This window comes from Stegodyphus dumicola, chromosome 10 (assembly GCF_044657685.1).
Source record: "Stegodyphus dumicola isolate Sdum_Otavi_A_Nest chromosome 10, ASM4465768v1".
Classification (NCBI taxonomy): Eukaryota; Metazoa; Arthropoda; class Arachnida; order Araneae; family Eresidae; genus Stegodyphus; species Stegodyphus dumicola.
The window spans coordinates 130,675,259-130,689,911 of NC_140777.1; positions in this window are offsets into that span (position 1 = coordinate 130,675,259).

The following is a 14,653-nucleotide window of genomic DNA, read 5'->3' on the forward strand; positions in this document are numbered from 1 at the left end:
ATGAGAAATACTCAATCGTCTGTGAAAAGCTGTTTCTTTTTTGTTTTGTTTGCTTAATTTCTTTTATACATCGTTCTAGATTTATTATAGTATTTGAATAGAACATGTGGCAGCGATTAGATAATTCTTCAAATAATATAAATTTGTGCGTTCTGAGTTATAATATGAAAGAAATATAATGCTGTTAAGTGAGCCTAGTGCCAGAGTGTCGCTATGGTAAACAAATATAGTAAATTTTAAAAGAGTGCATTTATTCTATTGTGGTTTATGCGCTATCGACGAAGTAGATATAATTCAATTCAATAAGTTTAAATGAAATGAAAAAAAATGCGTTTAATTTAATATTCCTTGCAAGGAAGTCATGTGGTGTACACATCAGATTTTTCTTTCAGTGTACATGACCTCTGAGATCACGTCACTTATGTATAGCTATTGTAAAAAAGCAAGGGCATTCTTTCTCTTCTCTTACGGAGTGTATCTCATTGTATGCACATGATATACAATTAATAGTACATATAATTAATTAATAACATAGCTGTTTCACCAGATGCTTAAACCCTCAAAGAAAGCGAAAAACGATGCACCTTTCAAAAGGAATTTTCCGATAAGCTTTTTTTTTTTTTTTTTTTTTTTTGACGCCGATGTTTTACACTATGCCATTTTAGAACAGAGGTATTTTTCCTTTGCTTTCTTTCCTCCCACGATGTTTTCACATTGCGCTGTTTTGTCCCTTTTCTCAATGTTTTTGGAGGATACCGAATTTAAGATGCAGCTTTGTTCTACAGTGTTTAAACTCTTGAATACTTTACATTTTCCCAAACAGCATATTGAGCATATATGCGTTTCGTTCATTTTATTTTTCAACTTTGAATTTGAAATAATCTAATGAAATGTTTTTAGAATTCGTCTGTAATGCATTATTTTTATCAAATTTTTCAGGTAACATAGTACTATCAATTTCATGTTTACGAATTTCTTTATTAACAAATTTAGTCTTTATAAGAGAAATCCTCAATGGTGTATTCTTTTACTTTAACCATAATTAAATGCGCTTTCAGATTTTAAAACTAAAATTTAAAAGCGCATTTAATTATGGTTATTAATAATAGTTAAGAATTTCTTGCAGATTTTAGTTTTAAAATCTGCAAGAAATTCTTTTGACTGTCAAACAACTGGAATTATATTTTGTTACAAATTTTTCATAATTCCGTGAATTATTTTACAATTCATAGTAAATAAATTATTTAATTTAGTTCAGATCTTACTATACGTGAAAGACACGTAAGGGTTATGGAATCCTCCGCCGCAACATAAGTTACAATAAACATTAACTATGTTAATTTTTCCGCTTAGTTATGCGACCGACATGTCTACAGACAACTACGTAGGGTTAGAGCAAAACGTCCTAAAGAAGCACCTCCTCCTAAAATTCGTTTCAGTACAGTAAGCAATGACGAGAATCACATGAAATATTTCATGAAGTAACTTTATTTTCCTTTAAAAATTCATTAAAAAATTCACTTTCCGTATGTTTTCCTTTCAAGTTTCAGTTAACATGTGTCTGCCTTGTTATTTTAAAGAGGGATCGATAGAGCCTTTGTGCCTTTGAAAAAATTAGTTTTCTTCCTGTTTTAGTACAATTAAATTTGATGTCTGTTACATAGGCTGTTTGCTATGCATTTAAAAAATGTTTCATGGAATTATGTACAGCCCTGTACTAATTGTAAATACGTGGCTTTTAAAACTGACAAATCATACTCATCTCGAAAGTTTCATTAACGACAATTTCAAGTTATGTTAACAATAGAAATGTTTTGGGAGGACAGTTATTAAAAATATTTCAAAATTTTAGAAACATATGAAGAATTTCTAATCATTTACCGTGCACAGATTTCTGTAGAAATTACTTCTCCTCTGTTCTTTACATATGGCGATCTTATTTCCACTTCGAATTTCGGTAAAACTGTAATAAAAAAGAAATGTTTGCTTTACATTACATAAAAATGTAGCAGACTCTAAATCTACAAATTGAGTTTCTGAAGATAAAATTTTATCAAAATAAGTTCTTTGATTTAAAAATCAAAATCTGCAAGATCCAGAAATTAAAAATTACATGTTAAACTCACTTTATTAACTATTAATAACTAAGACATACAAAATATTAAAGAACTTGTGCATTGAAATTCTTTTTTCAACTCGCACTTTAAAAAATCAATAAAACTGCACATAATTTCTCAGTGGTGCACTTCGTTTTCATTTGATAGATAAAATTTCAGAAAATAATTTATCGTATATTATTCTTATTATTTATCAATTTATGAAATATCCCAGGGTGAACATAACGACCACTAACCGGCATAAAAGATATACATATATTTAAAATATGCCATTCCAGTGCACATTTTGGTTTATACATATGTATTACTTCATGAAGAATTCTTATGGAGAAAATTCATGGCCGATTTATGTCGGTTTAAAATTAAAATTAATTTAATTTAATTTCATAAAATAAAAATAATAATCATGAACTGTTTCATCGCACAATGGTTAGTACTAATATACTGAGTTTAATCTAAGGTATATCCAAACAACTGATCAATAGATATTCGAAATAAATGCAGCACGGTTTAAAGCTGTTTTATTTTTGTCTCTTAAATAGTAGTTAATGCTAAATTTTAACGATATAGGTCACTGATCAACTACACTAAGTTAATGATTGAATAAACAAAACTCCATTATAAAAAGAGCATCAGCATAAATTTCTGCGTACAAACCATACAACGTCATATACCTTAAAAATGATATAATGGTGATGGAATCTCGTATAAGAAAGTTCATGGGCTCAGACAGTACTTATTGAGAAATATTAGAACACAGTTCACAGCAATGAACGCAGGGAACACTGATCCTTTTCTCATATTTAGGATGTCCGATAGAATATCTCGAGTTCCATATGGTCAGGAATTTTCTGTCATTCGCTCAGGGGCGAGCTCAGGGGCTCAGGGGCGAAAAAGAAACTGAAAGGTTTCAGATTTTAAATTACGTCCAAAGGGGCATTATTTTAACGTTTTGTGTGTTACCTTTATTTATTAAATATCATGTTATTTGCACTTAAACCATAAAATTCAGTTCGGTAGCAATGTCGCAAAATAATTTTAAAATTAGCATACCTTTAGAATTTTCTATACACAGTTCCGCGTCCGCTGGAGATAAAAAGCTTTTTCCCCCGCCATAGAGTGTTGCCATTGCTCGCTTTTAAATCGTTGAGTTTGTTACTCGAAAATTCGTTAAAGTTTTACAAAATATGAAATCGATAATAAAACAAATTCCAGATTTCAAATTTGGTCTTCTACATGCCCATATTCGTAGGAGGATTACGTTATTCAAAATTCGATGGATCTATGTACCGTTGCTCTATCACAATGCGAGAAATATACATACATTTATGCAGATTTGTCATTATTTAATTTCTTCAAATATAATGCAAGATTCTAACATATGGCGGCAACAGTTTGAGAAAAGAGAAACGGACATTTATATTGATTCAACGCAAAATCGCACAACGAAAACAATATTCCTTCAGGGACAACACCCCTTTGGAATAATTATAAATTACCCTTATAATTAGTTTAATATTCAGGAAATGCATTCTTTGATACATTATTATTTGCATCTCAACTTAATTTGAAAACTTATCATTCCTTCCCTCTTAATTTACAGACTATTTATAAGCTGTTTATAAATAACTAACAAAGGTCATAGGCTTCAGAATAAATATTGCCAATTCTATACCTTTCCTAGTTCCTGACAGTAGTCTTTCTATTTTGTGATAAACTGGTGAAATATTTTGAAGCAAAAATGTAATTCGCGTACTTTTCTCTCTCTTAAAACTTAAAAAGCTCTTAAAACGGAAAGAAAGTAATAAACAGCCAGTTTTACCAAATTATGCACATGCTTGTTAACATACTTTATCAGCACTATCTCTAGTTTTAAATATATTCCTCATAATTATTTTTTGTACGTGTTTTGAATTTGAGCCTGTTAGAGCTTATCATCCCAAACTTATATTCAAACTATATCTTCAAACCGTACATTTATGCATTCTCTCTGAATGACATGGGAATATTTATGGTAGTACAGGTATACTTAAAAAGCTGTTAATGAAATAAAGTATCTATTATAAATTATACCTTTTTCTTCTACTTTAAAATTCTGCACAGTTCTCATATTGTTGATTAAAGATATAATACTCCACACTCCGAATGATGGTTCTTCAGGTAGAGGAAGTTCCAACTGTAATATATCTATAAAATCCAAACATTATACATTGAAATTTGCACATTTCGAAAAAAAATTGAGCAAAGTTATTAATTCATTTAGTACATGTGAACTTGTAAGTTAAATGTTTTATTTCTCTACATACTGCAAATAGCAATTTTTGCTAATATTGCTGTAGACTAAACATTAAGTTCTAGAATGGCACCAAAATTAAAACTATAAACTCACTTTTTTGCAGTAATCCAAAGTGTAACTACCTCTAATATTTTAAAAATTGTTGTTATGTATAATTTGTGAACTTCAGAATTTCGGTTCTTAAAATGTTAAAAAAAAAACACTTTTTAAGAAAACAGGAAGATGGATTGTCTTTGAATTTGTAAAATTCATCCACAGAACAGTGTTTCTTGCAAGATAAATCGCAGGCACTATTTTGAGTTCATTTAAAATGCCTTTATGCAATATCTTAGACCATGAACTAAGAAAATCAAAGATAGTCTTGAGACTCTAGCGGAGATTATTCTGTGGTTACGAGTGTTCTCTATAGTGGCACCCAGATTATGACACCAAATTCTAAACTACAGATACCATCATCAAGAGGTACAGGTTAGGCTGTCCAAGAGCTACGATACCTGCAGAGGACTGAAACATGGTATTAAATGTACAAAGCCTCAGAGAGGTGACGACAAGAGAGCTCCCTCAGTACCTCAGTACTTCATGTTAAAAATAACTTACTCCCAGACTCTATACAGACGCCAAGCACAGAAGGCTATTAGGCTACCTAGTGAACAACGGTATGTACCCACATTGGCAGGAGGAAATCCGTCTTTTTTTAAACGAGAAGCACCATTCTTTGGTACAACAAAACAAGGACTATGTCAAGAGATTCAGTACGCAGTTTGATTGTTTACAAATCTTTATCTGGAGAACGTCTGAGTACCATTCAAGTCGTTTAACCCTTTGTTGCATCAGGTCCTCTCTAGTAGATAAAAGTTTAAATTTGTTTATTCTTCTATAAATGCCTTAACAGATTCCATTCCTGTGTTTATTTATTCTATATTATTAGAACTTTCAACTGTCGATCATAGATGGCTGTATAGCATCATTAAGTAAAGCATTGCTATTTGGAAAATGGCTGCTACTTCTGTTTCCAAGTTAGTACAATTTCTCATAGTAAACATTATATAATATTGCTTGCATTTTCTTATGCTACCATTTTTTATTTATAATTAGTAATTTTAGACATTTTATATTAAATGTCAGTTTGAGAAAATTGTGGAGTGGGTAGATAAAGATCTACCGAAAAGAGTGAATTGAAACCCAAATGTACTGCTTATCAAGCCAAAACACCACTGGAAATTTTTATGTTCGGCAAGGAATTTATAGAACATTTGACATTTGAATCCAATTATTATATGTATACGGACATGCTAGTCACTTCTCGGGTTAACTTAGCTACCTCACCAACATACGCCAGAGTTCAATATCATCGACAGTTGTATCTGGCAGGCTGAGTGGTATGATCTCTTCTTCTTTGGAGTATAACGTGTTTTTAATAAAAAATAGTAAACTCATATGTATGCTCTATTGGTTGGTGTGACAGACATCGAGAAGACTGTATTCGCACTCAATATACCGTGCCAATTAAATTTAACAGGCGAAACCTCTTATAGGACTTCTTTAACATAATGAGCAATCGATATGTCTGTAATATTTTATGATTAGTCGCACTTCTGCGGCTTGTGACGTCTGTCTGAGTAATTTTCTGACAAAAATAGTTTTACTTTTCATACTGCAACAACAGCAAGAACTTTCTTCATCATTAACATTGTCCCAGATCTTCTATGGCTGCCTAAATCACCTGACATATATCCCCTATGGAAATGTATGGGAGAAGACAAAGAAGGGTAATGCAATAAAGCAGCTATCCAGCGAGTTTTGACAAAAGTTTAGCACAGGATAATGTAGCTAGGATATGATACTGTTAGAATTTTGACTAATTTACTACCATGGTACTTGTAGCAAACAGAGGCAAAGCAGAGATGGACACACTATAAGGTATTTTTCTCCCTCCGTTCTGCATGTTTATCTAGTGTAAAGGTAGCACACTCGATGTGTATTCGAAAGGTCCAAGGTTCAAGACCCGGCGAATTCATTGAACATTTTTCATAATCCCGGTACTAAACGAAAACCTAATGTCTCTACAGTAACGCCCGAACTAAAAGGTGGCTGATAATGATTCTTCACCACCAGGATTTGACGACTGGGTCCGCTAATCCCCAATCGCTTTTTAAAAGGAAGACTTTATAAGGTATTTTTTCGTTCCTGCACTCTTTCGTGGTGTAACGATAGCACGCATATTTGAGAGGTCCAGGTTCGAGTCTCGGCGAGAGTATTGCACATTTTTCATTCTCCTGCATCAAAAAAACCTTAATGACTCTACAAAATATAGTTCTAACGATATCGACATATAAACTGTGCATTATTTTGAAAAATGAATTATTTATTTTATAGCGATTTTATATATATATCCTACAAAAATAAAAACTGTAGCTACATTTCTACTAACTCTTTCTAAAGAACAGTAGTGAATAAATGTTCATAATGCATATAAACTAATAAATTATAATATTAAAGAAGTGTCTGAATTATTAGGCATTAATTCATTTTCTGATCTGAAGAAATATTTATCTGCAGATTATGTTATTTTAAATATAAATGTTAAATTTATATAAAATTGGGAGCAATCAAGTATTTCATTATGTAACTCCTTTTGCCGAGAAACATTTTAAATTTCCCTATTTCCTTTCATTAAATTATCCAAGGTATAGTTTATCATTAGTCTGAACCGTGAGAAGGTTTGATAAGATGCCTAAAAATTGTGTTACTAGTTTCCACGGAGTAAAAAGAGAATTAAGAACTGGTAAATTCGTGAGGCTATTTTTGTTACTTTTCATAAGAAATGCACAATCAAAATTCTAGAATTGGAATTACATCATATAAAATTCTACATTCGGTTTTTGTAACTTCGTCATTTTATGTGGCTAAAATTAAATCGCACTGAAAAACTCATTGCAATGTTTCTAGAAATTTTAGCACAAAAACCACATCAAATATTGTTGAAACGAATTTCATACTTTCTTTAAAGGTAAGGTTTTTCCACTCAGCTACTTTAACACCATTAGGGTCTTCTATCCAAATCTCATCCACCTATATGAAAGATTGTTAAAAATGTTTCACAAGGAGATTTAAAATTTTATTTTTTCATGTAAACAAACTTCATATAATTATTTTAATAAAGAAGAATCAGCTATCAAGTTTCGTTAAATATGTATATTGTTTCAAGTATTAAAAGGTTAGAAGGAATAAGATGGTGTGAATATAATTACCTTGTAAATGTTGATAACACCCAAAACAGAAAAAAGCCGAGCTTTGTCATTTATACATATAGTATTTCTTTAACTATTTCCCAAAGCTTATTAACGCTTTTACTGTTAAGAAACCAACTACCTTATTGAGCAATATTAGACTGTATTTGTACTTAGTGAGTGTAATTTATTACACTTCTAAATCTACTCTTAAAGTACCTTCTAGATACAGCTAATATAAACCTACCTTCTAAAAAAATTAAAACAGGTTGTTAGACTAGAAGTTTATTGCATTTTTACTTCCTTGTACGAAGTAAAGAAAGTATTTGTAATCATGAAAAATTCCGGGTATCATATTTCAACGAAAATATCCATTTTGACGGCTATTGAATTTGCATTCATTTAACAACGTTTTTGCGTGACATCTGTACGTAAGTACAGAATAAAGGACTCTTTTTCGCAAACGAATTATAAAACTAATTCAAAATTGCTTCAAAAGAGATGTTTTCGTGGCGTCTGTGTACGTATGTATGTATGTATATCGCATAACTCATAAACGAGTAACCTCAAAAATCTGAAATTTTGTATGTAGAACTGTTATAACATGTAGTTGTGCACCTCCCTTTTTGGTTGCAATTGGCCGCACCAAAAGTATACATATATTCCCACTCTGTTACCCAGCTCCGTAAGCTCACTTTATTTTTATTCTTATACGTTGGTAAATTGCGTATTTTTTGCTTTAAAAATTATTGCATTATGTTGTTCTTATCTTCCGGACGTAAGGTTTTTATGCCTTTAGTTAATATGCATGCGATAGCTGTAGAATTATCAACAATTTAAAAGTTGTTTAAGCCTAATTTTTCTTACCATATCAGCCATATTTGTTTATATTTGAAACTTAGCAGAATAGTGATGCAACTCCAGTGCCTTTTTGCCGAGTGGGGCCAAATGGAAACTTTAGTTTTGTGCACCGAGAAATCTGCCTTTTTGCCTGCTGACCGAATTGCATGTTTTTGAGCAGAAACTCTATTTTTAATCGTAAAAATTGCTTTTTTTTTAATTGTTTTAACTCTATTTCGTGTTTTATATTTTTTTTATATTTTGCAGTTTTTAATGAAGATATTTTTAGTTTTTATGTATTTTTGCTTTGCCGCGAAGTGAGAACTGAATTAATGGAATGAGAAATATATCTCTAATGCAATTCAAGGAAATAAGTGTTTCGTATTAGCAACAACTATTGTCGCCAGTCTCTCTTGGATAGAGGAAAATGCTTACGAGAGAGGAGAATTTTAAAGAGTGCATTTATTCTGTTGTGGTTCGCTCTCGACGAAGTAGATTTAATTCAATTCTATAAAGTTTAAATGTAATGCCAGAAAAAATGCGTATAATTTAATATTTCGTACAAGGAAGTCAGTGGTGTACACATCAGATTTTTTTACATTAGAATTATTGTGAATAAAAATTTTTATGATAAAATTTCAAAATTCCTTTTGACTAGACAAAAGACTGGAAAGCAAAGTGCGGTCCGATCAACGAGACTAAAATATTAACATAATATAACGTCCTGAATTTAAATATTTTAATAATTACTATTAAAACAATACTGTAAAAGGAAAATATTTAACAGGGTAACATGAAAGAAAAAATTTCGCACTTACTGTATCTTTTTCCAAAATCCTGAATTCACTGTCCATTCGTAAAACACGAAACTTCACTAAAGTCGCCAGTCAAAGAAAGAAGATATTGAAAAGAAAGAGAAGATTATTGGCCATAAAAATATGATAAATGATGCATACTAAATAAAAAGATACATGAAATAGCAAGACCGATACTACAATATACTTTATGACGTCTATAAAGTTTTGATAATAATTGTTTCAGGTTCAGCATACCTGCCAAAACGATACCTGACGGCATTTATTACAGTAACATTTCAATTTCATATTCCTAAAAGTGCTTAACGATAGAATTTTCTATGGAAGTTAATCTTTTACTTTGATTCACTGAATATCTACTACGGGAATTCGACGATATAGCAATAATCTATTGCTATAAATTTTATGTACTTTTATAATTTTATTGCTATAAATTTTATGTATTTTATAGCAATAATCTATTGCTATAAAGCGAACAGAAACATCTGAAATTTAGTATAAAACATACGGGGAGCAAGTATTAGCATAATTAAATGCTTTCATTGGTATGGACTGTTTCGTAAAGGATGTAAAGATGATGATGATGATGATGGATTCCGGAAAAGTATTTCTTTGCACCCTCGAACGAATCGTTAAAAAACGTTTTCTAACTGCAGCTGAAAGATAGTCACCTATCATTTTGAATGGAAGCTGAGGAGCTTAACATTAATACAGATACTGTTAAAAATACTCTCGTGAAAGCATTGAAAAAAAAATTACTCTTTTTATTATGTCCCTCACACATTGACTGCGGACAGAAAGAAGATGGGATTTCCACATGTCATGACGTCATCCAAACGACAGATAAGAATCCTTAAAGAGTTTCACTCTTTTGGGAAGCATACAGTATGTCGACATCTTGAAAGACTTACGCGAATTGTCGCTATGTCTAGAATGCACACAAAAAACGTAAGGAGGGTGTAAAACATCCTTTTATAAAGAACTAAAATAATTGAACACAAGGCACTTGTTGGCCTTAAAAACCAACCAGTATTTATGGCGCAACGCAAAAAAGTAAGAAATTTCCAATTAAACTAAGTTAAATCTTAAGATAGCCAAAAATTATTAACGCGGTAGTTGGCTCAAACCCATCCCGACATCACAAGCACTATTGGTAAGAATAAAGCAACGTCGAAGGCAGACTGCTAATCGCAAAACTTTATCAGGTTCAATGTTTCTTCTAACCTTCTTCGGAAACATACAATGACCTGACTAGGAACAGAGAGCTTACTAAAGCTATGTTCACTAATTGTAGTAAGTAGACAGGATACAGACGAAGGGTATACAAAACCCTTTATTTTTCTTTATATACAATGACTTCCGTACTTCGGAATACAATGACCCTCCACTCGGGGTCTAACGTAAAAGGTATAAAAAATAAAACTAAACTCTAATTTAACTTTAGAATAACACACGTGGAAGATTGGCCTTATAATAACAGGAAGCGTATGTAGCACAGAGACTGTGAACACTACAATACGTTTAATTTATTAAGAGGATTAAAACCTCTGGCCTGGAAGGCAAATAGCAACTGCGTAACTTCTAAGGTAAGCGGCCTGCTTCGAACTCACTGCTTCCTCTCTTTCGCTTGGCAAAAAGGCCACACTTAAATACTTGGCGTTCGCCAGACAAACTTTGCATAAAAACCTTCACGCTTATAATTCTGGCCGGAAGTAGAAAATAAGAAGTGATAGTAAAGATTTAAAATAAAATAAACGTTAGTAAAACTTAAGATCCTTACATACTTCCCGCCAGAGTTAATTAGTTTGAAACTGAGGTCTAAAACGACCTTGTTGAAAACTTTTAGCTCTAGAATATAACGCGAGGCCAACCTTTTACAATCATAACTTCGTTAGAAACTAGAAAATTTAAAAGAAAGAAATTTGTTACAATAGCAGCTCCCAGGATCTACAACAATCTTTTTTTTTTTTTTTTTTTTTTCATCTGTACTGCATCTAAACAGGAGCTTTATTCAATTTTGGTTCCTTCCAGAGATCTGGAAGGAAAACTAGTTTAATGAAATGTTACACAATGACATTGCAAATAACATATAGAATATACTTCTCTTAACATTCTTATTTCATTCATGACTATTTTAATTATCTCTCCCCTTGCTCTCTGACATGTGTTGTAAAAGAACACCAAACACGAATGTGTTTATGTCTATGTGTTCAACACTTCCTCCTACAATCAAAACACGAACGTGTTAAAATTCAACATAACGAGACCTCTTAACACACCCTACTTTCAACTCTAAACCCTGAGGTACTATTCTAAAAGTGGCTAACTCTAAAGTGTAGCGTCAGAGAGCCTAACTACATCATTCAACCTTTAACATATATTCGCCATGATTTAGTCTTTACAGTCACACGAATAACAAATTTTTAACATTACTTTCACTTTTACCATATCACGGTATTTCTTAACATTTAAAATAACAGAACACATGTATATAAGAAGATATCAACATGCCGTTAATTTTACACATTTGAAAACATACATTAGTAGTACATTGTTAACTTCTATTCTTTTCAAAGCAAGTGCCAATTCTTTCTACATTGAAATAATACTACATTTCAAAAAGTCTTTCAGACTAAAACTTCTTTCTTGCTAGAATGTTTTAAATAAAATTTATATAATAACTTTTTACAATATTTAAGTCTTTACACAACGCTATTATACATCAACTTTAGTTTTACGCGCGAGTAATTGAAAAACATAATAAGAAAATCGGTCACAACTCATTTCTCGCCCTTTTGGCGATAAAGGTAGACCTCGCATGAGGTAAAACTTCTTGAAATCTGCCACTTGCAGTAAGAATGAAAGATTAACTTAAGTTTGCAACGTAACATAAAATTTTACTTATCTTTGTAATATTCGGACATCCTTTTCTGGGCCCAGTCTTTAAAGGTACTGCAGACCGTAGCCTGGTTTATCCTCCTTCTTGTACGGGCTCACCCTTCAGTGCTTTCCTCTGGAAGCTTCCGTTTTTCACCAGTACGGCCACCCTTGAACACCTTCCTTTTCCCCTCTGCTTGTGGTCTTGGCCGTTTGAAGGCAGCTGGTCTTGGCGGAACCGGGAAACTTCTGTCGTGATCCTGCTTGGACCTCGTTGTTGGCCGTTCAAATTTTTCTTGTACTTTTTCCTCCGCCGCTGATGGCCCTTCCGCAGTTCGGCGAATTTTGCTGCGGAGAGTTCTGTCGGATGAGTCGATCCTCCGTTTTAAAGCCGGGTTATAGTTGCCGTCCTTTCTCCTGGTCCTCTTCACATACGTCGTCCTTCTCCCTTCTTCATTCTGGGGGTGTTCGTGAACTCTGTTTTCTGGACGGTGGAACGGCTTCTTTTTCTTTTTACCTTCAATTTTTCCGCGGGGCAATTTTCTTTTCACTTGCTTCTGTCTCTCATTGGCTTGCCCTTGTACTTGTCGTTTTCCCACCTCTGGAACTTGTACCTGCGGTGTCTGCCGTGCCGGATCCTGCAAAAGATCTGAAAAGATTTGCATTTTATTACGATCGAAGTAGGGCTTAATTTGATCAATATTTGCGGAACAAGTTTCACCATTTCTGGCCTTTAACACTACAACAGCGTGAGTTATTTTTTCTATAACATATGGTCCTTCAAATCGTGGAAAAAATTTGGCAGTTTTATCTTCTGGTGCTGAAGGAAGTGAATGTTTAATTTTTAGTACTTCATCCCCTACTTTATAAGTTACTCCCCGTCGTTTCAGATCGTAATATAACTTCTGTTTTCTTTGTGCTACATCCGTATTCTTTTTTGCTTCTTTTATTAGTTTTTCTATATCACCCATTTTAAATTCTGGGGCTCTTTGTTGCACATAAAATAATTTATCTAACGGTGTTATAATCTTTCTGCCTAGAAATAACTCAGCAGGAGTTTTTCCCGTTGTATCATGTTTTGCGGTCCTAAGGGCGAAAGCAAATTCATTGACATAGTTATCCCAGCTTTTATGAAAATTTTTAACATAACTACGGATAATTTTCACCATATTTCTGTTGACCCGTTCCGCTATATTTGATTGCGGCCGATACGGGACCATTTTTAAATGACGTATGTCCAGTTTTTGGCACATGTCTTCAAATATATTACTTACAAATTGAGGACCATTATCCGATATAACTTTTAGGGGCGCCCCGTATTTTAAAATATATTTATTTAAAATAGAATCAGTAACTAATTTCGCGGAGGCTCGTTTTAAGGGAACAATTTCGGTCCATTTACTAAAATGATCAACCATAACAAGGAGATAGCGACTTTTATTTAACTGGCTTTTTGGGAAAGGGCCCAATAAATCGATGCCAATTATTTCATTTGGAAATTCGGATTTAATACTATTTAGAAACCCGGCCGGGCTGAAATTAATATAATTAACGGCTTCACATGTTGGGCAGGACTGGACATACGCCCTTGTTAACTTTTGCAGTTCAGGAAATTAGACTGCCTCGCGTCCGCGTTGGATAGTTTTTCGAATACCAGCATGAGAAGCTAAAGGGCTGTCATGGAGCTCTTGCAGGATATTTAATCTAAGACTAGCTGGGATAACAGGTCGAAATTCGTTGTTGGAATTCGTAGTTTTTGTGTAGAATAATAGACCATCTATTAGTTCGTAATGGGCCGCCCTATTTCTTATCGCCACAATATCTTGGTGGCTAAAATTTTCAGGATCCTTCAAATACTCATAAATACTTCCAAACTCAGGATCCTTACCCAGTTCGGTTATTACAGTTTCTCGGGAATTTATTGTACACGCTGTAAGCATTGCAACTTTTACGGTATTACCCTGTTCGTCTAATTTAATTCGTGATAGGGCATCTGCTACGATATTTTCCTTTCCGGGGGTATGCTTGATTACCAGATTATATTCTTGCAGCTTGAGTGCCCCTCTTATTAACCTTGGGGATAAATTTTCCCCTGAGTACAATCTAGTTACCGCCGCATGATCAGAATATACTGTTATCGGCGCCTTTCCAAAATAGACTCGGAACTTTTGCACTGCTAACAGAACTGCAAGTGCCTCTCTCTCGGTCGCGGAATAGTTTCTTTGTGTTTGATTTAAAGTTCGGCTAAAAAATGCCACGGGCTGCTGATTTTGCGAACGTACCGCTCCTACCGCATAATCCGAAGCATCCGCTGAAATTTCTAAATTTTCATCCTTTTCAGGAAATTTCAACACAGGGGCTTGCGTTAATGCTTGTTTTAATTTTTCGAAAGCACTATTGGCTTCGGCCGTCCACGAGAATCTTGCCTTTTTCCTTTTTAATTTTAACAATGGCTCAGCGATAGCCGCAAAATCTTTT